This window comes from Solanum stenotomum, chromosome 1 (assembly GCF_019186545.1).
Source record: "Solanum stenotomum isolate F172 chromosome 1, ASM1918654v1, whole genome shotgun sequence".
NCBI classification, from domain to species: domain Eukaryota; kingdom Viridiplantae; phylum Streptophyta; class Magnoliopsida; order Solanales; family Solanaceae; genus Solanum; species Solanum stenotomum.
In genome coordinates this window covers 39,901,111-39,926,151 of record NC_064282.1, presented here as the reverse complement: position 1 = coordinate 39,926,151, position 25,041 = coordinate 39,901,111, and positions in this window count along the sequence as shown.

The following is a 25,041-nucleotide window of genomic DNA, read 5'->3' as shown; positions in this document are numbered from 1 at the left end:
AGTTCTTTGAACCTTTGTGACTTGTTCTTTGAGAATTTATCTTTAAACCTTTACTAGTTTCATAGTTTAAGGTATAAAGTAACTTCTTCTTGTGATATCTTTGGTTTCTTTTTGGTATTCTTTAGAAGGTGATTAGTTTCTACATACTAATTATTGTCTTTAGTTACTCATAAAGCGGTCAAGATTCGAATCTATCGTTTTGATTCGTTTTCTCAAGTAAAGGCGTTAAATTTCTTCCATAAATCTATACGTTGTTACTTGGATCTTTTCAAGGCCTTAGAACATCTAATCTTTGGAAATTCGTGGATCTTTCCTTCGAATTTCCCATATCTTTATTTAGTTTTTTTGTTTCTTTTCTTTGTGTTTTCGCATTCTAATATTTAATTCTCTATTTGTGATCTCCCTTAACCTTGCTGTTATCAGATGTGGACTATCTGAAGTCCACAAACTTCACTTCCTTCTATGAGTTGGCTGAGGATCGGGATGCGCTGGCTAATTCTAAGATGCTCGGGGCACCACTAGAGATGTCCTATGGATGATATGGCAGCTGATGAGTTAGAGGCAGAGACATATGAGTAGTAGATGGATTCTCAGGAGGCAACCATCTATGGAGACCTGCCGGATTTAGAGGAGACGATTTTACAGTCAGTCATTCACACATTGCTGACAGAGATATCCATGGCAGGCTCTAGTGAAGCAGTGTTGTTGGTGCCAATTCCTTATGTGATGTGCTTACTTTGAACCTGTGTAATGACACCTAGAATTTGGCCTGTTGGTCCGGTTGACTAAGTGATGCAAGCTCTTGAAATGATCTTAGGAAACACTTTTAAAGAGTGAAACAATTTGACAATATACCTTTTTTGTTTCCAACCTTGTGAGATGTGTGAACCTTGCTTGAACCCCCTTTGAGACATATCCTTTCCTTGGAAGAAACTTGAGCAATTGAGACCCCTCTTTATCCATGCACCCATTATCCTCATAAAAGATGGTTTGTGTGAATAGCCAACTTAGGCCAAAAACCTAATTTGGGGGTGTGGTGAAAAGAGAAGGTAAATAAATAAGTGTGAAGAAGTCCCCTTGATCTATGGACTTGAAAGGAACCCCACCATATTAAAAAAGATAAAGAGAAGAAGAAAGCAATAGAAAAAGAATAAAAAAGTTGTGAAATAAAGTTGCAAAAGAAATGGGGTGTCCGATATTCCATTGGAAATTGAATAATGGGGTGAGTTTTAAGAATGAGTAGAAATGCTGAAAAAGGGAAGGAAAGTGATGTTCATACCACATTTCATGAGGAATGCAACCACTGAGCCTAAATGACTATACTTTTACACTAAGCTCCGTTACAACCCTTGAAAAGACCTTTTTGACCATGAGTGAGTTGAAACCAATGTTGATTGGAAAATAAGGGTAAACCTATGGATGAAGTCATGCATGTGTTCATCTTTGTGAGTGAGAGAGGTATATGTGATTTTGGAAATACAAATTGCTGAAGCATTGTGTGTGAATATGGAATCATTTTTGTTGTGAGGGCATTTGAGTACCTTTGTTGAGCGTGAACTTGCATTTGAAGCAAGTATTGGGAACTTGAGTACCTTTGATAATGGTGAGTCACAATTTGAATCTTTGAGTGCACAATTGATGCTTGCATGGTAAGTTGAGTCTTGTTGTGTGCATTCTTGACTGAGTTTGTTCTAGCACTGTTTGAGACATCCTCTTTGAACTACTAAACCTTAGTTTTACTTGAGGAGAAGAAAAAGTTTAAGTTGGGGGTGTTGATGAGTCCTGGATTTGGACTGATTTAGGGCTTTGTTTATATATATTTAGTGTCATCAAATGCTTATTTTGTGCCTATAACTGATGTAAAATCCTTGGTTTTCAGGAATATGGATTGAGGAACAAAGCAAGGACACTAACACGCAAAAAGGAGGAAAATAGGCTGAAGATATGTAGATGGGCGAGCTAGAGGATTGCCAAGAGCACTCATCGTATCGCCGAGTGGCTTACCAGACCACCTAAAGTTCCAGTGTGCCAAGATCATAAGCAAAGAACCAAATCGGCGAGGAAAGGGAGAAGTTGGTGGATCACTGAGTTATTCCGCGAAGCCAAGATATATCACCCAAAGTTACAAAGCTTGAGGATGCTAAATGGCAAGGCGAAAAGGTGATAGAAGAAACCAAAAGGCAGGTCGCCGAGTGGTTCGGTGAGCCCGACTTACTTCGCTGAATGAGCTTTCGTAGTTTATTATTGGTAACTATAAATACGGTTTTAAACATTTAGTTTAGTCTCTTTTATTAATCTTCACAGATTATTTTTAAGTTTTGAGCATCTGGAGATAGTTTTCTTTAGTTTTTGTTTAGCTTTGAAGGATTGAAGAAATTCACTTCCAAGAAATTGGAAGTGGGTCTTCGAGATTCATTAAATTGGAGCATTGAAAAGACGAAATCACTCTTACCCAGTTGATGGATAATCAATTTGGTAATTTTTTTTACCTTTTTATGATGTCTAGCTAAAACCCCAATTCTTGGGGTGTGATCATGTGATTATGGGCTGATTTAGCTTATGGGTATTGCTAATTGTAAGTTTAAAAGTTATTTAAAAGTGAGTTTAATCATTAATTGTGGTTTAAATGAAGAATTATAGTTGCAAATACAGTTCTAGCGTTGTGTTCTTGGCTTGCTCGAGAGAGTGGTTTTAGAACTAAGGTTTTTGGTTAATGCTTTGTGGGTATTGGGTTGACCTGGGTTCAGCTCGAGAGTGTGAATCCTTAACCCTTTCCCACACATTTAGCTCAGAAGAGTAAATGGATTAAGGTGTGGGCTGGTCTTATTTTGCATGCTTGTTGATGTTTGAGACAAGTCACTTGATTCAAGGTAAATTGTTCAAGAGAAAATTACCTCCCTTATAGCCTAGCCTACTCACCAATTTCTAGCTATTTACTAATAGTTTCAATTACCCACATGTCTATATTTGCCTATAATCGATCACATCGCAAGAATCCGTCTCATTATTGTTAATTGTTATTGCTTGTGACTGTTGTTTGTAGTTGATAATTAAAATCAAAACTCCCATTTGACATTTCTGTCACCCTCTAATTTGAATGATGTCTTTATTCGATAATTTTTATTCCTATGACTGATTTGACCGCATTCATACTTATCAATTGAATCTTAAACACGTACCGCTCAATGTGGGATTCAACCCCATCTCATTTAGTTGCCCTTAAATTAGAATGCCACCCATGGATGAAGAGCTACCATAACTTATTGAAGATTTCCCACGAATTTGAGGAGAAAAGCTTGATTCTTCAACCTTAGCTTCACTTTCTTCTTCTTCTTCTTCTTCCTTTGAGTTCTAGCGAGAGTTTATTTGGTGAAAAATTGGTTGTTGATTTGGGTTTTGGGTTTTATTAGGTGAATAGGTTGGTTAATGACTTAAAATGACTTATATAGGTGTAATAAAAGTATATAAAAAAAAACCTCACTTAACACTAATTAAAATAGTAATTACCTAAACTACCCCTAACTTAACCGAAAAAAATAGCTTACAGGCATCACCCACGACCCTCTCACCAACGGACCATGGTTGGACCCATGGCCTGTGCTGGTGAAGCCTGGGTCGAGAATCTGGGGCTTGTTTCTGTGGGCTTGACCTACAGTTGTATAGCGACCCAGGGGTACCCCTAGATGTTACACGGTGTACTCGACCTGAAAGAGGTCTTATACAAGCCCTTAGCATATCATAAACATAAGTAATAAATAGGATGAATAATTAAAACTTTTTACAATCGAAGTCTTTCATAAAATCAAATGGAAGTCTACACATTGGCTCAATAAGCCATCTAATACAATCGTGTATCAATAAGGGTCACAACCCTTTTCAACATAGTCTCAAAAGAAAATGTATGAAGAAACTAGAAATGAACAAATCTCATCCTCGAACCATGAGGACTCACCGAAAGTTTGGAGAGAATCAATACAAAATTTGAACTACAGGAGAAGCACACCTCAACAACCGGGCCCTACACTTAAAGAGAAAAATGCAGAAAATATGGGTTAGTACAAAAATGAATGTAGTATGATATTCATGCATAAAATCGTTAAAAACATGCTAAAAGGGACATTTTAGTTGAAACAATGTACTTTATCAACATTAAGAGTCATCATGCACATTAGTTTAAATACATAAGTCGAACCATCTCATAAGCAACCCTAAGCTATACTTGTGCAATGTATATATAAAATCCCATTAAGAGTCATCATGCATATCATACTTTGACCTCATCCATAGCCAATTCTCATAGACAAGAAAGCATTCATGGTCATTAACATGCAACGAGGAAAGCCACTCATAGAAACAATCCATATTATACATGCATAAATTCACATGTCTTCATATCATAAGAGAACCACACCATAACACATTCCAAAGCCTACTTGTGCAATGCATGAATGAAGTCACATACCCCCACTCACACTAAATAGAGCTCCTTGAGAAGTCATAAGTTTAGTTCATGTTCTTGTCATAGTTCAGATTCTTGTAATGGAGGGAAACATCCTTAATCGACATAGACCATGTGAACTACATGGAATCCGGTGTCATGCCACCACACCGAAAAGAGGTGTCCTACTTTCCTAAGGTAGAACTCATGTTTGATAACTTAGGTTGATCCAATAGCTAAAGACCTATGTGGTCACATAGTTACGGGATAGGGAGACTGCCTTTAGAAACCTAGACTAACTGAGGTAAAAGGTTTCCATCTCATAAGATAACTGTTTTGGGAACCTGGACTAACTGGAGTAAAAGGAACCCATTTGGAAAGTCGGATTAACTGACGTAAAATCTTTCATCTCATATTCACCTCAACTCCCTGCTAAGCATAATCCCTTTAAATTCATGTTAAGTCTTTACCTAGGTTCATGTTTATGAAAGAATGCCCTAGCAATCAAACGAACATGTATCATGATAGCTCATATATTTTATAGGTGAGAATAGCCTGTCAACCTTAGAATCATTAAAATTTGAGTAAACCTTTCACATCATGTTCATAATATGTTCATGAGAATAGCCTTTCAATCAACACAACAAGATTATGATAGTCATAGCCATTTCATGCATAGTAATGTGTAAGGGTATAGGGAAAATGATCTTTCAACAATACCACAATTACACCATAGTCATAGGATCTTCACTCTCTAAGTGAATCATCAGTTCACGCACAATTCTCATCAACATGTAAAATTCTCATAATTTCCCCTTCAAGGACCATGAATCACATTCAACCCAAACATCTAGAATCTCTACCTTAGATAAGGATAATATCATGATTCAATTATCTCAATAAATATAAACATAATCTATTCACATGCTTCTATAATGAATCAACCCACATCATGAGATCACAATTTTGTAATATGGGGAATCCATGGGTTCTTGGGGGGATTTCATCATAAATCAACAATAAATCATCAATGCAATCATAATCCATCATAAATCAACCATTGAAAACATTTTGGAAAGGAAGCCATGACATGGAGTGAAACCCTAGCTTTTTAGGGAAATTTTAATCTTTGAAATCTAATTTTAAAGGGACTCTATGGGTGAAAGCTACCCATAGATGAAAAGCTACTATACCTTAGTGATGAATCTTCAAAGAATTTGAGGAAGAAACCTTGATTTCATCAAACCCTAGCTCCAATTCTACTCTTCTTCTTCTTTGAGTTGTAGAAAGAGAAATATTGTAAGGAAGATGAACTTTTGATTTGATTTGGGTGTTTGTGAAAAAATGACTTAGTTTTGGTGTTTTTGACTCAAAAACAACTTATATAGTGACACCAAATTACCCAAAACGACCTCACTTAAATAGGACTTAAAAGGTGAAGTCCCTAGGATGCCCCTCATTTTATATGGGCTGCCAGGGACAACGATCGGCTCCACGAGTCGTGGTCCCATCCGTGATCTTGAGGTAGTAGCTAGGCACTTGGTGCCAAAAGCTCACAAGCCCAAGGCATTCCCACGAGGGGCTCCATGAGTAGTGGTGAAGACCACTGGTTGTGGTCCCTCTCGTGGTCCTTGAGGCAGTGGCTAGACCACTTGGGCCCTTATGCTCACATGCCCAAGGCAACTTCACGAAGGAGCCGTGGAGCTAACCACGGGCTGTTTTCCCTTTCGTGGCCTTGAGGTAGTGGCTAAGCCACTTTGCCTTCAACTCTTTTTTCCCTAAGTAAAGTTCAAGACCACTCGCACGAGCCGTTAAAGGATTCATGATCCGTGAAGTGGCTCGTGTGGAGGGTCCATTTTTTAGATGCAATAAGGGGGCTACTGCGTCCACCTCGACGAGTAGCACCACAACTCGTTGTGTCCACTACGGGTCGTGAATACCCTCGTGGTCTTGGGGGGCAGTGTCTTGGTCAAGGTGGGGAGCCTTGGCCCCTTGCCTTGACCCTCACCCATTTTCATTGGCTCTTAACCCTTACTCTTGACGTTAACCCTCATGTTTAGCTCTAGTTTAGCCTACTAGTTTCCGTAGTGTTACATTATCTCCCCATTGGGAACATTCATCCTCGAATGACGATCTAGACACCTTATGATATTAAAGATTCAAGACTAGCAGCCAATCATGTATGCAACATCAAAATAATGCACAATTGAAAGGGGGGAACATCAACTCCATCTCAAGACATAATCAATGCAACACAAGGAAGTGGGAGATACATCCACAACCCATTATGCACAAAACTCATCATTTCACATAATCGTAGGAGGAACTACCTTCTTCAACTAAAAGCAAGCACAACATAACAATATGGAGCCAATATGCCATTTCATCAAAAGCATAATAAAGCATGTTCATCTAATCAGCTCATGAAGTCAAATATGAAAATATCATACTAAAATGCACAACAACATGAGAAACATATAAATCATGAAAACTCCTTTTTTTTATGATAAACATGAATTCTCCCAAGAACATGCATATCATACGGAAATTATAAAGAACACATATAGCACACATGACTCCCAGAACATCAAACTCAAGAGAAACTACTTATCTCAACTTTGGTTAGGACTAAAAGGAAAAAAATGAGGATAGTGGGACTTCATAGCACCCTCAACTAAATGATTCCTCCATAAAACCTTCACGAAAGCTATTTCCTTGTTTCTCAACCTTTTAACTTGCCGGTCTAAGATTTCTACTGTAATCTCTTCATATGAAAGACTCTCATCAACCCAAAACCCTTCTATAGGGATAATGGATACTGGATCTCCAATCATCTTCTTAAGCATAGAAACATGAAATACCAAGTGAACCGGAGCCAACTCATTTGGAAAGTCTAACTTATAGGCGACTCTCCTAACATGTTCCAAGATCTGATATGGACCTACATACTGGGGACTAAGTTTCCCTTTCTTGCGAAACCTCATTACACCCTTCATAGGTGAGATATTCAAATAGAACCAATCATTAACTTCAAATTCTACATCCCTCCTTTTAACATCAACTTAAGACTTTTGCTGACTTTGTGCCGTCCTCAACCTATCTCTAATGAGTCAGACGTTTTCAATGGCCTTATAACTAGTTCAGGACCAATTAAAGCAATTTCACCTACTTCAAACCAACCAACCAGAGACCTACACCACCTACCATACAACGCTTCAAAATAAGCCATGGAAATACTTGAGTGGTAACGACTGTTGTAGGCAAACTCTATTAATGGTATATGGCCATCCTAATTACCTTTGAAGTCAATAAGACACACCCTCAATATATTCTCTAATGTTAGGATGGTACGTTCTGCTTGCCCATCTCTTTAGGGATGAAAAGTCGTGTTAAGCTTAACCTTAGTATCAAGCTCTTTTTGGAATGCCTTCCAAAAGTGTAAAGTAAATTGAGTACCCCAATCTGAGATAATAGATAAAGGAACCCCATGCAACTTCACTATCTCTTTGGTGTACAATTTAGCATAGCCTTCAGCCAAAAATGACACTTTGACGAGAATGAAGTGGGCTCATTTTCTCATTCTATGCTCAATGACCCAAATAGAATCATGTTGCCTTCGAGTACGAGGCAAACCTCCAATAAAATCCATATTCACCTTTTCCCATTTCCAAGTGGGAATTGGTATATTTTGCAAAAAGCCTCCCGGACTTAGGTGCTTGGCCTTAACTTGTTGACAATTCGGACACTTGGCTACAAACCCCGCTAAATCCTTCTTCATACCATTCCACCAATAGACTTCCCATAGATGACGATACATCTTGGTGGCTCCTGGATGAATAGAATACCACGAACCATAATCTTCTTCTAGAATTTGCTCTCTCAAGCCATCAGCATCCGTAACACATAACCGACCTTGGTATCTAAGCACCCCATCTCCCCCTTTGGAGAAAGCTTCAATAGACTTTTTGAGTACCGACTCTTTCAACTCAACTAATATAGGATCAAGGTCTTCACTTGAATTCATGTCCATCAGAAAGAATTATTTAGAACCAATATGGACCATGACACCACCATTGGTGGATTCCACTATTTGAACGCCTAGGCGAGCCAACCTATGCACATCACGAACCAACTCTCTCTTTTCATCCTCTACATGAGCCACACTACCCAAGGACAATTTACTAAGGGCATCCACAACTACATTAGCTTTGTCGGGGTGGTAAAGTACACTCATGTCGTAATCCTTCAAAAGTTCTAACCATCTTATTTGTCGGAGATTCAAATCTTTTTCACTAAACACATATTGAAGAATCTTATCATCGGTGAACAAATCAACATGCACCCCATATAGATAATGCCTCCATATTTTCAAGGCAAATACTACCGCCGTTAATTCAACAAATCATGTGTTGGATAATTCTTTTCATGGACTTTTACTTGCCTTGAAGCATAGGCAATCACTTTACCATGTTACATAAGCACACACCCCAACCTACTCTAGAGGCGTCACAATACACAATAAAACTATCGGTACCCTCCAGTAAGGTCAACACCGGAGTGGAAGTAAGTTTTTCTTTAAACTCTTTGAAACTTTTCCCACAAGCCTTAGACCACTCAAACTTAGATTTCTTTTGAGTCAAAGTTGTCAACAGAGAAGCAATGGAGGAAACACCCTCAACAAAATTCCTATAGTAACTGGCAAAACCCAAGAAGCTTTTAATATGTGTAGGATTTAGAGGTGTAGGACAACTCTTGACCGCATCCGTCTTCTTAGGATCTACCTCAATACCCTTTCTCGACACAATATGACCAAGGAAGGCTACGAACCTTAGCCAAAACTCACATTTACTAAACTTTGCATATAATTGGTGGTCTTTAAGGACTTGCAATACAATCCTCAAATGATCCATATGTTCATATTCATTCCTTGAATAGATCAAAATATCATCGATAAACACGATCACAAACATATCAAGGTTGCGTCTTAACACTATTCATTAGGTCCATAAATGCCGCCGGGGAATTTCTCAACCCAAATGACATAACCACAAATTCATAGTGACCATACCGGGGCCGTTTTGGGAATCTTAACCCCTCTCACCCTTAGTTGATGGTAACCCGAACGAAGATCAATTTTGGAGAAATGGCTAGTCCCATCAAGTTGATCAAAGAAATCATCCATTCTTGGAATGGGATATTTATTCTTTATGGTCACTTTGTTTAATTGACGATAGTCAATGCACATTCTAAGAGACCCATCCTTCTTTCTAACAAACAATACCAAAGCACTCTATGGAGAGATACTCGGTTGAATAAAACCTTTGTCTAGAAAAACCTTTAGTTGTTCCTTCAGCTCTTTCAACTCGGCTGGAGCCATTCTATAAGGACGAATGGAGAGAGGTTGAGTATCCTGTAAAAGATCAATGCCAAAGTCTATTTCCCACTCTGGAGGAATACCAGAAAAATCATCAGGAAAAACTTTCGGAAACTCTTTCACTACCGTAACTGACTCTAGAGAAGGGGTTTCAGACTCAACATCCATAACCCTAACAAGATGGTAAATACACCCTTTGGAGATCATTTTCCTAGCTTTAAGGCAATAAACAAATTGACCTCTAAGGATAGAACTTCCCCCCTTCCACCCTAAAATAGACTCATTTGTAAATTGAAACTTAACTACCCTAGTCCTACAATCAATAGAGGAATAACATGCATGCAACCAATCCATAACCAAAATTACATCAAAATCTAACATGAGTAACTTTACCAAATCCACCAAGGTAACCTTATGGGACAAAGAAATAGGACAACTCCTATAGACTCCTTTTTCCACCATCGAGTCACCAACCGGGGTGGAAACCGTAAAAGGCTCTACTAACACTTCGAAGAGTATTTCGAATTTAATGGCCACAAAAGGTGTCACAAAAGACAAAGTGGCACCAGGTTCTAACAACGCATACATATCAATAGAAAAGACTTGTAACATACCGATCACCATATCCGGGGATTTCTCTTGGTCACCTCAGGATTGAAGAGCATATAAGAGCTTCTTTTTGAGAGCATCAAAATTTGAATTGCTAGGAGGGACTTGATTGCCCTCTCTTCCTTGATCCTTAAGCATGGGACAATTTCTCATAATATGACTGCTCTTCCCATAACTATAGCAACCATTCGTGCCAACTAGGCATATACAATCATTTTTCTTGCCGCACTTGGCACAAGTAGGCCTCACCATAGAAGATCCACCATTATTGCCTCCTTGTGGCTTAGGGTTAGACACCCTATCTTTGTTGACCATTGGTTGGAGAACCTTCTCTTGAACCTTGGTCGACCTTGACCCTCTAACTTACCTTCAGAAGAATTACCATCTTCGGTCCTTGCTCTCAACACCACCCTATTATTTTTCCTAAGTCTTGACTCCTCAACTTGTTCAGCATACACCATTAGACGTTACGTATCCTTATTATCATGGAGAAATGCCGCACGACATTCTTCTACAATCAAGTCTGACACACCTGTCAAAAACATACTCATCTTATCCCCCAGATTTGACACCAAAGATGGAGCATACTAGCACAGTTGAGTTAATTTTAGGGAGTAGTCTTTCACACTCATGGTCCCTTGATGAGGTTGATGAATTCCCCAACCTTAACTTCCCTCAGTTCTCGGGGAAAGTATCTAGCAAGAAACACAGACTTGAACACTTTCAACTCTATGGGACCCGTTCCTACCGTCCTATTTTCTTTCCATTGTTTATACCATATTTGAGCAATACCTTACAATTGATAAGTGGCCAATTCTACTTTATCTACCGAAGTCAATCCCATGACGTCAAGTATCTTGAAAACATCTTCCACAAATTCATAAGGATCCTCTCCCCCTTTGGAACCATTAAACTCGAGAGGATTCATTCTAACAAACTCCCTAATCCTTGAAGCGGCCGTATTCACATTTGGATTAGCCAGAGAAAGAACGTCCCTATTAGCTTGGGCCGTCATGGCTTGGGCTTGAGTTATCACGGCTTGAGTCAATATTTGGAGAGCCGACCTTATTTCCACATTTATCATAACCCCCACATCGAAAAGATCTTGAGGAGCTTGAGGATCGTGGGGAAGAACTCTCTCATTCACATTCTCCTCTTCCATCCTTCTTGTGTTCGCCCTTCTTGTATTCATATCCTGAAGACACAAGAGAACGGTTAGGAAAAGGATTTCATAAAGTTAAAAATCATAGGAACAACTAAAGAGTAATGAAAGAAGTGAAATTTCCTAAACATCTTATATCCTCTCATTCATTAGTGTGGCACACTTCACACCCATAAACAAGACTCTACAAGACGTGGTTTATGAGACATCAACCTAGAATCATTCTAAACCTTGTGCTCTGATAACCAAATTTGTCACGTCCCAGGGGTAACCCCTAGATGTAACACGATGTACTAGACCCCAAAGGGGTCTTATATAAGCCCTTAGCATATCATAAACATAAGTAATAGAAATGATATGGAATTAAAACTTTATACGATCGAAGTCTTTCATAAAATCAAATGGAAGTCTAGATATTGTCTCAATAAGCCATCTAATACAATCGAGTATCAATAAGGGTCACAAACCTTTTCAACATAGTCTCAAAAGAAAATGTAAGAAGAAACTATAAATGAACAACTCTCATCCTCGAACAATGAGGAGTCATTGAAAGCATGGAGAGAATCAATCCAATCTTTTAATAATATGACAAGCACACCTCAACAACTGGCCCCTACACTTATATAAAAATGTAAAAAATATGGGTTAGTACAAAAATGCACTAAGTATGATAGCCATGCATAAAATCCTTAAAAACATGCTAAAAGGGACATTTTAGTTGAAACCATGCCATTTATCAACTTTAAGAGTCATCATGCACATTAGCGTAAATACATAAGTCAAACAATCTCATAAGCAACCCGATGCTATAGTTGTGCAATGTATAGATAATATCCCATAATCCTATCTAATACTAAGTACAACTTTTAGGCCACAATAATCATGCATATCATACTTTGACCGCATCCATAGCCAATACTCATAGACAAGGAAACATTCATGTTCATTAACTTGTAAGAAGGAAAACCACTTATAGCAACAATCCATATCTGTCACGACCGAAGGATTTACCTTAGGTGTAACATGGCGTACTTGACCCCGAAGGGGTCTCATACAAGCCCTTAGCACATCACAACATAAGATAATTGAAAAGTACGGAAAATTTAAAAACTTCTTTTATCCATACAATCAAAAACTTTTGCATAAAATGCATGTTAAAGTCTTTACGCTCGGAACAAATCCCATACAATAGTCTCAACATGAAAGAAAAGACATAAAGGAAATAATGGGTGTTGTCCTCGAAGCTATGAGGACTCGCCAAATCTTCAACTCCATACAACATCTAGAAACTTATCTCCAAGAGTGGAACTCAATCTCCAAACCCTACATTTGATGAGAATGTAGGCAAAGTATGTGTTAGTACAAAATGTATTAAATATGTTAGCTAGCATAATCATAAGAGCATAAGACAAGGGTTAATCAATATAAGACATAATCCAAAATCATAAGAAATACTTCATGAAACATAAATTTTAAGGATAAGAGACAATATCATAATCATAAGTGAAGTCTCAAACATAAGCATTATATAAGCCTTACTCAACTCATAGCAGTTTATATCATAAAAGGACTATTCCCAAGTAACCTGAAGGCATACTTGTGCAATGCATAAATAGCATCCCATAATACCATCCAAGCTAAGCACCCCTTTTTGGTCATCTTAATCATAGTCTACATGAATAGAAGAGTCTTAGGCTTTCAAATCACAAGAATACTATACTCCTAAGAAACCTCAAAGCACAGTTGTGCAATGCATGAATGGCATCCTATAATACCATTCACACTAAGCATGACCTTGAAATTACCATAATAATATCTATCACCCACTTATTCTCATTCTTTAGATTACTTCATATAGACAAGGGAATTACCACCTTAAGTAATCATATCTTGGAAGGCAACTATAGCAACAACCCAAGCTAAGTCTACACTATATAAGAGGACATATCATAAGTAGCTTCAAGTCATACTTGTACAATGTACGAATAGCATCCCATACTATTATACATACTAAGTACTACTTTAGTCTATCATACTCAAATGATTACTATTTATCATTCCAAAATACCTAAGAATAGCACCCTATTAGGCTAGACCAAACTAATCATCTTGCAAACAAAACTATATTATGCTAAACTAACTACCTTGGAAGGCACACAATCATGCATGTCCAAGATATTCTAGGAAGGGTACAAATGTTTCATCCTAGCTGCCATGAAGTAGTCTTAGACCGACAAAGTCATGCTACCCTAAGATGCTAGTGTAAGCTACCCTTAGGAGAGTATGATGTCTCAATACTAAGCTACCCTTAGAAGAGTTTGTGTCCTCTATACTAAGCTACCATGAAATGGACTTGGCCTAACCAAGTCATGCTACTGTTGAAGGCATATGAAGAATGCTAGTTGAAGCTACCCTTAGGAGTGTATAGATCCTCAATCATAGGCTACCATGACTATACCTAACTCAAGCTACAGTTGACATGCAACTTACAATTCTAAAGTCAAGCTACCCTTAAGAGAGTATGATTCCTCAATCCTAACTATCAATCTTGGTCTTGTCTTACCAAATAGAGCCAAACATGAAGGGAACATATGCCACAACTTCAAGCTATTATAGTCGAACATGCTTTGATTCATTTTAGGTGATTAGTTTTCAACCTAGAATCTTTCTGTGTGAGAAGACCTTTCACATTCTACGTACATATCTAGATTTCAAGACATTCTAATCACAAGCTTTTTCTTTTAGCAATTCGAATTTTAATTCATCATATAGCCCCAATCTAGGTCATTATTCAGCATGGTCCATCATATAGATTCTATTCTAATTCAACCCATGTACATATATTTCTAACCTTAGACAATTCCTACTCAAAGCATTGATTCTAGAAGATCACTCATGAACCTGCAATTTCACCTTTCAGTGTGATAACCCACATAACTCAACTGAATCAATTAGACTAGGGTAACCATGGAAATAACATAAATTCATCATAATATCACAATTAAATGCTAAATCAATCATAATCCATCAATACCCACTCAATTGGATCTACATACAACATAACCCACAACATTGAAGGCACACTATCATGCAACTCCAAGCTATTCTAGGAAGGGTACAAATGTTTCATCCTAGTTACTATGAAGTAGTCTTAGATCAACTAAGTCATGCTACCCTTGCAACCACCCTAAGATGCTAGTGTAAGATACCCTTAGGAGAGTATAATGTCTCAATCCTAAGCTACCCTTAGGAGAGTATGTGCCTCTATCCTAAGCTACCATGAAATGGTCTTGGCCTAACCAAGTCATGCTACCCTTGAAGGTATCCTAAGAATGCTAGTTGAAGCTATCCTTAGGAGTGTATAGATCCTCAATCCTAGGCTACCACGACTATACCAAAATGAAGCTACCCATGACATGCATCTTACAATGCTAAGTGAAGCTACCCTTAGGAGAGTATGATTTATCATTTAGACCCAATCTAGGTTATTACTCATCATTGTCCATCATATGGATTCTATTCTAATTAAACCCATGTACATATGTTTCTAACCTTAAACAATTACTACTTAAAGCATTGATTCTAGTAGATCACTCATGAACCTTCAATTTTACCTTTCATGGTGATAACCCACGTAACTCAACTTCATCAATTAGACTAGGCTAACCATGGAAAATATCACAATTAAATGATAAATAAATCATAATCCATAAATACCCACTCAATTTGGTCTACATACAACATAACCCACAACATCGACGAAACCCTAACTTGAACAGGGGATTTTTGTCATGAAATTAGGGAATTCTAGGGGGCCTTATAGGTGGAAGAACCATAGATGAATAAGATAGCATACCTTAATTTAAATCCCTACACAAGATTTCAACAATGGAGTCTTTGTTCTTGACCTCAGCTCACACTCTTTCTTCTTCTTCACGCCTTGGGTTTTCTAGAGAGAGAAATATTTGAGAGAAGACTATTTTGGAGATTTTATTTGGGTCTTGTGGTAAATTGACTTAAATGTGTGGTTAAAAGCTTAAAATATCTTATATAGGGGTTTTAAGACTAGGTAAAATAACCCCATCCATTAACTACCACATTTGGAATTTCCCATTAAGTCCTCCACTTGGCAGCCTACTGTCCAAGTTTCACAAGAGGCACCGCGGGTCGTGGTCCTCAAAACTGACCGTGATCCTACTCGTGGTCTTGAACCAGTGCTAAGATTTTGAGCCTTGGCCTCCACAGGCTTAAGGCATGACCATGAGACCTCCCACGATTTGTGGTCAAGACAACGGGTCGTGGTCCCTAGGCTGTAGCTTGCCCTCAAGGCCATCCTTCCCACAAGCCTAAGGGAACTTCACGAGACCCCTCACAAACCGTGGTCAAGACCACTGGTTGTGAAGGTGGTCATGGTCTTGAGGCAGCACCTTGCCAAGGTTGGGGCAGCCTTGGCCTTTGGCTTAGGCTTTCCCCCTTTGTCTTGGCACTAGTCCTTGTGACCCTCAAACAAACTTTAGATGGTCTTCTAAACTACGGGGTGTAACACGTGCATTGACGTTTGACCCCTAAGCCCATCATTCTATGTACGAGAAGTCTTATCTAATACTATTACTCTCAATATCAAACTCTAGAACCCTAGCTTGAGGTTCTAGTTTGGTCTACTAGTTTCGGGGGTATTACGATATCATACATGCATAAATTCATATATCTTCATAGCATAAGAGAACCACACAATAACCCCTTTCAAAGCCTTCTTGTGCAATGTATGAATGAAGTCCCATACCCCCACTCACACTATGTTTGACACGTCATAAATAGAGCTCCTTGAGAAGTCATAAGTATAGTTCATGTTCTTTTCTTAGTTCATATTCCTGTCATGGAGTGAAATAGCCATAACCGACATAGACCATTTGAGATACATAGAATCCGGTGTCTTGCCCCCACACCGGAAAGAGGTGTTATACTTTCCTAAGGTAGAACTTATGTTTGACAACTTAGGTAGATCAACTAGCTAAAGACCTATGTGGGCACATAGTTACGGGATAGGGAGATTGCTTCTAGAAACCCAAACTAACTATATTGGTAACTTAGACTAACTAGCACAAAAGAAACCCATTTGGAAAGCCGGACTAATTGACGTAATAGCTTTCATCTCATATTCATATCCACTTAGTGCTAAGCACATTTCCCTTTAAATTCATGTTTATTCTTTACTTAGGTTCATGTTTATGGAATAATGCCCTAGACCTCAAACCAACATGTATCATCCATGATAGCTCATAGATTCAATAGGTGAGAATATCCTTTCAACCTTAGAATCATTAACATTTGAGTAAACCTTTCACATCATGTTCATAGTGTGTTCATGAGAATAGCCATTCAATCAACATAACAAGATTATCATAGTCATAGACATTTCATGCATAGTCATGTGTAAGGGTATAGGGAGAATGATCTTTCAACAATACCACAATTACACCATAGTCATAGGATATTCACTCTCTAAGTGAATCATAAGCTCATGCACAATTCTCATAAACATTTACATGTCTCATAATTTTCCCTTCAAGGACCATGAATCACATTCAACTCAAACATCTAGAATATCTACATTAGGTATGGATAATATCATGAATCAGTTATCTCAATCAGTATAAACACAATCTATTCACATGCTTTTGTAATCAATCAACCCACATCATAAGATCACAATTTATTATTATGGGGAATTCATGGGTTCTTGGGGAGATTTCATCATAAATCAACAATAAATCATGAATTCAATCATAATCCATCATAAATCAACCATTAAAAACGTTTTGGAAAGGAACCCATGACTTGGAGTGAAACCCTAGCGTTTTGGGGAAATTTTAAGCTTCAAAATCTAGTTTTGAAGGGACTCTATGGGTGAAAGCTACCTATATATGAAAAGCTACCATACCTTGATGATGAATCTTCGAAGAATTTGAGGAAAAAGCGCTGATTTCTTCAAACCCTACTTCCAATTCGACTGTTCTTCTTCTTTGAGTTTTACAGAGAGAGAAATATTGTAAGGAAGATCAACTTTTGATTTGATTTGGGTGTTTGTGAAAAAATGACTTAGTTTGGGTGTTTTTATCTTAAAAACAACTTATGTAGTGACCCCAAAATTACCCAAAACTACCTCACTTTAATAGGACTTAAAAAGTGAAGTCTCTAAGATGCCCCTCATTTTAAGTGAGCTGCCAGGGTCCATGATGGGCTCCAAGAGCCGTGGTCCCATCCGTGGTATTAAGGCAGTAGCTAGGCACTTGGTGCCAATGCTCACAAAACCAAGGCATTCCCACGAGGCGTGGTCAAGACCACTAGTTAAGGTTACATTCCCAAGGCAACTTCACCAAGGGCTCCACGAGCCGTGGAGATAAACATGAGTCGTGGTCCCTTTAGTAGCCGTAATCCACTCTGCCTTCAACTCTTTTTTCCCTAAGTCAAGTTCAAGACCACTCCCATGAGCTGTTAAAGGCTTCACGAGCAATGAAGTGGCTCATGTGGAGGGTCCATTTTTGAGACACCTTAAGGGGGCTACTGCCTCCACTTCCATGAGGGGCACCACGACTCATGGTGTCCACCACGGGTCGTGAAGACCCTCGTGGTCTTGGTGGGTAGTGCGTTGGTCAAGATGAGCAGCCTTGGCTCTTTGCATATACCCTCACCCATTTTCCTTGGCGCTTAACCCTTTCTCTTGACATTAACCATCACGTACAACTCTAGTTTATTCCAAAGTGTTACACGTTGCCAACCCACGGAGCATGGGTTGACCCATGAGGTGTGGGTGCCCTCCGTGGGTCACTTCCAGGCAACCTCTGGGAGGCTTTTCTTGAAAGACGCATAGTTTGTCCTTGGGGTTTAAACCTTGACGTTTTAACAAGAAAACATAGGTTTTTTAAGGCACGAGGAGGTACGTTCAAGTCTTTAACCCTAACGTCAAGCCTAGGTAAACCTACTAGTTTCCGGAGTGTTACAATATCTCTCCCTTGGGAACATTCATCCTCGAATGATGATCTAGACACCTTACGGAAATAAAGAATCAAGACTAGCACCCCATCATGCATGAAACATCAAAATAATGCACAAATCAAAGGAGGAAATATCAACTCCATCTCATAACATAGTCAATGCAATACAAGGAAGTAGGAACTACATCTAACAACCTAATATGCATGTAACTCAACATTTCTCATATTCATAGGAGGATCTACCTTCTCCAACTAAAATAATACCTAACACAACATCATGGAGCCAATATGCAATTACTCTCAAAAGCATACTAAAACATGTTCTTCAACTCATCTCATCAAGTCAAATAGGTAACTCATACTAAAGGCAGAACAATATGAGGCGCATAAATCATGAAAAACTCATTTTTTCTTACTAAACAAGAATTTCATCAAGAACATGCACGACATAAGAAAATCATGGAAAAGATCATACAACACACATGACTTTCAAAACACTGAAACACAAGAGGAACTACTTACCTCAAGTTTGAATAGGAGTAGAACGAAAGAGATGAGGATATCGGGACTTCATATTGGCCTCGGCCTCCCAAGTAGCACCCTCAACTAAATGATTTCTCCATAAAACCTTCACGGAAATAATTTCCTTGTTTCTCAATCTCTTGACTTGCCGGTCTACGATTTCTACCGGAACCTCAACATAGGAAAGACTTTAATCAATTCCCAACCTTTCTAAGGGAATAGTGGATGTAAGATCTCCAATACACTTCTTAAGCATAGAAACATGAAATATTGGGGCTAACTCATTTGGCAAATCCAACTCATAGGCAACTTTTCCAATATGCTTCAAAATTTGATACGTGCCTACATACTGGGGACTAAGTATCTCTTACTTTCCAAACCTCATTACACCATTCATTGGTTAGATTCTCAAATAGACCCAATCATTAACTTCAAATTCTAGATCCCTTCTCCTCATATCGACATAATATTTTTATCTACTTTGAGCCGTCCTCAACCTTTCTAATGAGCTGAACCTTCTCAATAGCTTCACAAACCAATTCGGGACCAATAAAAGCAATAGCACTACCTCAAACCAACAAACTAGAGACCTACACCTCGTACCCTGCAAGGCTTCAAAAGGAGCCATACCGATACTTGAGTGGTGACTATTATTGTAGGCAAACTCTATTAGTAGAAAGTGGTTATCCCAATTACTCTTAAAATTATAACACACGACCTCAACATGTCCTCTAAAATCTGAATGGTGTGTTCCTCTGGACCATCCATTTGAGGGTGAACAGTTGTGCTAAGCCTCACCTTAGTACCAAGTCCTTTTTGAAATGACTTCCAAAAGTGTGATGTAAATTGAGTACCCCAATCCGAAATAATAGATAAAGGAACCCCATGCAACTTCATTATCTCACTTATATACGACTTGGCGTAGTCTTCCTCTGAATGTAAAACCCTAACGGGAACAAAGTGCGGTGATTTAGTCACCCTATCTATAATTACCCAAATAGAATCATGTTGCCTTCGAGTGCGAGGTAAACCCACAATAAAGTCCATATTCATATCTCCCCACTTCCCAGTGGCAATAGGAATATTTTGTGACAAACCTCCCGGCCTTTGATGCTGAACCTTAACTTTTGACAATTGGGACATTTGGCTACGAATCCCGTAATATCTCTCTTCATACCATTTCACCAATAGAGGTCCCGTAGATTACGATACAACTTGGTGGCTCCCGGATGAATAGAATACCGAGAACTATGAGCCTCCTCTAAAATTTGCTCCCTCAAACCATCCACATCTGGAACACATAATCGACCTTGGTACCTAAGTACCCTATCTCCACTTTGGGAGAAAGCCTTAATGAACTTCTTGAGTACCGATTCTTTTAGTTCAACTAATATAGGATCAAGGTCTTGTTTAGACTAACATCTACCACAAAGGAAGATTCGGAGCCGTTATGGACTATGACACAAACTTTGGTGGAATCCACTAGTTGGACACCTAGTCTGGCTAACCTATGCACCCCACGAACCAATTCATTTTTTTCATCCTCTACATGAGCCACACTACACATGGACAATCTACTAAGAGCATCCACAACCACGTTAGCTTTGCCGGGGTGGTAAAGGACAATTATGTCATAGTCATTCAAAAGTTCTAACCACCTTCTTTGTCGAAGATTCAAGGCCTTTTGACTAAACACATATTGGAAACTCTTGTTATTGGTGAAAATATCTACATGGACACTATACAAGAAATGTCTCCACATTTTCAAGGCAAATACTACCGCCGGTAATTCAATAACATGGGTCGGATAATTCTTCTCATGGACTTTAAGTTGCCTTGAAGCATAGGCAATCACTTTACCATTTTCCATGAGGACACATCCCAAAACCACTCTAGAGACGTCACAATATACAATAAAACCATCCGTACCCTCTGGTAAGGTCAATACCGGAGCAGAAGTAAATATATATTTCAACTCTTGGAAACTTATCTCACAAGCTTCCGACCACTCAAACTTAGCCTTCATTTGAGTCAAAGCCGTTAATGGAGAAGAAACGGAGGACAACCCCTCAACAAGCCGTTGATAGTTACTGGCCAAACAAAAAAATCTTCTAATGTCATAAGGAGTTAGATGTCTAGGCCAACTCTTGACCGCATCATCACAGTACCCTTGCTTGACACAATATGACCAAGGAAAGCTACGGATCTCAACCAAAATTTGCACTTGCTAAACTTCGCAGTAAGGACATGCAACACAATTCTCAAATGGTCCATATGTTCATTCTCACTCCTTGAATAGATTAAAATATCATTGATAAATAATCACAAACATATCAAGGTATGTCTAAACACCCTAATCATCAAATCAATAAATGCCGCTGGGGCATTTGTCAACCCAAATAACATAACAACAAATTCATAGTGACCATACCGGGTCCTAAATGTCGTCTTGGGTATCCACCCCTCTCACCTTCAATTGGTGATAACCCGAACGAAGGTTAATTTTGGAGAAATAGTTAGCCCCTTGAAGTTGATCAAACAAGTCATCAATTCTCAGAAGGGGATATTTATTCTTGATGGTCACTTTGTTCAATTGACGATAATCAATGCACATTCTAAGAGACCCATCCTTCTTTCTAACAAACAACATCGGAGCACCCCATGGAGAGATACTCGGTCGGATAAAACCCTTGTCTAACAAATCCCGTAGTTGCTCTTTAAACTCTTTTAACTCCGCCGGAGCCATTCTATAGGAGGGAATGGAGCTAGGTTGTGTGTCCGATAAAAGGTCAATACCAAAATCTATCTCCCACTCGGGAGGAATACCGAGAAAATCATCAGGGAAAACTTCAGGAAACTTATTAACTAGCAGAACCAACTCTAGAGAAGGAGTTTCAGACTCAATATCCATCACCCCAAGAAAATGGTAAATGCATCCTTTGGAGATCATTTTCCTAGCTTTAAGGCAATAAACAAATTGACCTCTAGGGATAGAATTCCCCCCTTTCCACTCTAAGATAGACTCATTTGGAAATTGAAATCTAACCACCCGAGTTCTACAATCTATAGAGGCATAACTTGCTTGCAACCAATGCATACCCAAAATCACATCAAAGTCTAACATGTCTAACTCCACTAAATCTATCAAAGTGCCTTTATGAGACAAAGAAATGGGACATCTTCTATAAACTTTATTTGCTATCACGGAATCACCAACCGGGGTAGAAACCAAAAAGTCTCTAATAACACTTTGGGGAGTATTTCAAACTTCATGGGTACTAAAGGTGTCAGAAAGGACAAAGTGGCTCCGAGATCTAACAAGGCATATACATCAATAGAAAAGACTTTACATATCGTTCACCGCATCCGGGAAGCTCTCCTGGTCTTCTCGAGATCGAAGAGCATAAAATCGGTTTTGCTTTTGGGCATTGGAGTTTGAATCGCTTAGCTGAGCTTGCTTGCCCTGTTTTTCCATCGCCACAAGTGTAGGACAATATCTCATCTTGTGGCCACTCTTTCCACAACCATAGAACCCATTCGAGCCAACTAGGCATTTCCATCATGTTTTCTACCACATTTTGCACAATTATGCCTAACAACATAAGAACCACCACTTTTACCACCTTGAGGTTTAGGGTTGGAAACCCTATCCTTGTCGACCCTTTGATCACTAGAGGAACCTTGATTGGAAAACCTTTGTTTGAACCTTTGTCGACACCGGTCCTTGCTCTTTTCCATCCCTATTAATTCTTTTGATCTTTGACTCCTCAATTTGTTGGGTGTGCACCATAAGACGTGAGATATTCATATCACTAATGATCATTGCCAAATGACATTCTTCCTCTACCAAGTCGGATACCCCCATCACAAGCTTATTCATTTTAGCCCTGGAGTCTGCCACTATGGTTAAAGCATACTTGGATAGTTGGGTGAGCTTATGAGCATACTTTTTCACACTCATACATCCTTGACAAAGGTTAATGAATTCTTGCATCTTTTGTTCCCTCAACTCTAGGGGAAAAACCTATCAAGGAATGCTAATTTGAACATCTCCCACTCTATAGGAACCACTTTTATCGGCCTTTCACCCTTCCATTGTTCATACAAAACTTGAGCCACATCTTTCAATTGATAGGTTGCCAACTCCGCCTTCTCTTATGGAGACACTCCCATAATATCAAGCACTTTATAAACCTCATCAACAAACCTTTGGGGATCTTTTTCTACTTTAGAACCATGAAATTCAGGAGGGTTCATTCTAGCAATGTCCCTAACCCTTGAAGCGACATTTACATTAGGGTTCACATGAGTCCCAACAACTCTATTAGCTTGGGATGTTATGGCTTGGGCTTGAGTTGTCATGAGTCCCAACAACACTATTAGCTTGGGATGTTATGGCTTGGGCTTGAGTTGTCATCGCTGGGGTCAGCATTAGAAAAGTCGACCTAACCTCCACATCCGACATAGCCGAAGGATTAATTGGAGCTTGGTTAACTTGAGGAGCTTCCTTATTCACATTGTCACCATCCGCTCTTCTTGCGTTAGCCCTTAGTGTATTAAATTCCTGAAGTCATAAGAGAAGGATTAGGAGAGAGACTTTTATAGAGTTAAAGTCTACGGCATGACTCATGAATAATGAAAGAAGTGAAATTTCCAAACATCTTATAACTTCTCATTCATAAATTTGGCTCGCTACACACTCATGAACAAGACTCTACTAGACATAGCTTATAAGACATCATCCTAGAACCATTCTAAACATTGTTCTCTAATTACCAAGTTTGTCACGACCCAAGGGTATCCCCTAGACGTAACAAGGAACATAGAACCCCGAAAGGCTCCATGTAACCCATTTAGAATATCATAACATAAAGCATTAGAACAATAAGAGTAAAAACACATTTACGTCCAAAAGTTTCATAAAAGGAAAGCAGAAGTCTACACTTATCTCAATTAGCCATCTATTACAATACTTGAGTCAAATAGGGTCACAGCCCCAAAACAACATAATCCAAAAATGAAAATACAAGAATGAAAGCTCGAATGAAAGATCCGTCCTCGACTCATGAGATATCCCTACAAGCTAGGATAATATTCGAATCCAAGCTTGAATCAAATGATAATCCCCTTAAGAACCGGACCCTACACTTTGGAAAAATGTAGAAAATATGGGTTAGTACAAAAATGCACCAAGTATGATAGCCATGCACAAAAACCTTGATAACATGCTAAAATGGACATTTTAGTTGAAAAGCATGTACTTTACCAAGTTTAAGAATCATCCGTAAGTTTAGTGTAAAAGCATAATTCATAAGAATATTAAACATATAGGTGATTATATCATAATGGAAACATACCATAAATACCCTCATAGCATCCCCGTGCAATGAATGAATAAGATCCAATAGTCCTACCCACACTAAGGAAAGCTTCTTGAGTAACTATATATCATATTTCATATTATTGTTCATACTATCATAGTGGGATTAGCCTTAACCAACATAGACCATGTGAGCTTAATCACGCAATATGGTGTCTACCCCATACCAAAAAGGGGTTGTCCTACTTGCCTAAGGTAGAACCATACTCTAAGCTTAGGTGGATCCACTAGATAAAGACCTATATGGGAACATAGTTTATGGGATAAGGAGATCGCTTCTACAAACCCACCCTCTACTAATGGAGGAGCTTCCATCTGATTGTCAATATCCACTAGGTACTAAGAATAATTCAACTTCATTTCATATTATGTATTGACTTAAATTGATAATTATGGAAGAATGCCTTGACACTCAATCCAACATAACTCATACTAAAGCTCCTAGATTCAATAGGTGAGACTAGTCTTCCAACCTTAGAATCACTAGATGTGACAAACCTTTCACATCATATCATATTCATATATAAGTGTATACATGTGGATAGGTATAAATGACACAAC